This window comes from Sinocyclocheilus anshuiensis, unplaced genomic scaffold (assembly GCF_001515605.1).
Source record: "Sinocyclocheilus anshuiensis isolate Anshui unplaced genomic scaffold, SAMN03320099.WGS_v1.1 scaffold12569, whole genome shotgun sequence".
Lineage (NCBI taxonomy): Eukaryota > Metazoa > Chordata > Actinopteri > Cypriniformes > Cyprinidae > Sinocyclocheilus > Sinocyclocheilus anshuiensis.
Window position 1 is genome coordinate 1 of NW_015541496.1, and position 828 is coordinate 828.

The window sequence follows — 828 nt, forward strand, 5'->3', positions numbered from 1 at the left end:
CGGTGGGACTGTTTCAATTCTTTCTGAACCATGTCAAGCTCCTCTACAATTGCTGAGTCAGAGTTTAGACCTCAGCTCTGGCTGCATGCCGATGGCCTTTTAAGGCCTTAGATCTGGTGTCTCTCTCAGTTAGTTCCACATATGCTGTTTTAACAGTGACTTTGTGTGAAACAGTTCTCTTTCCAAGTCCTGTCTGATGGCTTTTTCCAGCAGCGCTTGGTGTCCAGCAGCTGTTAGAGCCTCCTGAAGACTGGTGATTTCCTTCTGTTGCACCATTCTGTGAGGTTCTTTGCATCCGTTCCGTGCTTTCTCTCGTTGAGCAGGTGTCGGTTCTCTGTAGAACTCTGTGACTTGCAGTTTCAGCTCATTTACCTCCTGTCTGAGGCCCTTGAGGGTGTGGGCCGAGGAGAGGATGATGCTGGTCAGGTGTTCACTTATGTCGCAGTCTCACTGTTCCTTTCTTTGCCATTGCAGGTCGTTGGCTGCTTTGAGCTGAAGGATGTCCATTACAGTGCTCTGCTAAGTTTCCAGGTGGTCCTGGTGAGCTGGCAGGGCTGGATGTCTGTGGAATGCCTGCGACAACTGGCACACTCGTGGGAACACCAGAGAGAGAGAGGCACAAGGCAAATGCAAGTACGTACAGAGGTGTTAAGCTATCTCTATGGGGAACGGCTGTGTAGGCCATGTAAGGTATGAATAGCTGGTGAGAGGCAGCTAGTGAGGTAGGGTGCTATGTTTTTGTGTTGATTGGATTGTGTTGTGTTGTGTTGATGGTTCAATGTACATCAACAGGAAGTGACACCAGGAGTGACGGGGATAGAGAGAGAG

The 828-nt window shown here is 49.5% G+C and overlaps 1 long non-coding RNA gene across 1 annotated transcript; it reads right to left on the bottom strand.

The window, feature by feature from the left end:
* Positions 1-461: 461 nt before the first annotated feature.
* LOC107690862 (uncharacterized) lies at positions 462-740 on the bottom strand. Its single transcript, XR_001634493.1, has 2 exons — positions 621-740; positions 462-582 (listed from the first exon to the last, which is right to left on the bottom strand). It is a non-coding gene; the product is annotated as an uncharacterized LOC107690862 (long non-coding RNA).
* Positions 741-828: the final 88 nt, after the last annotated feature.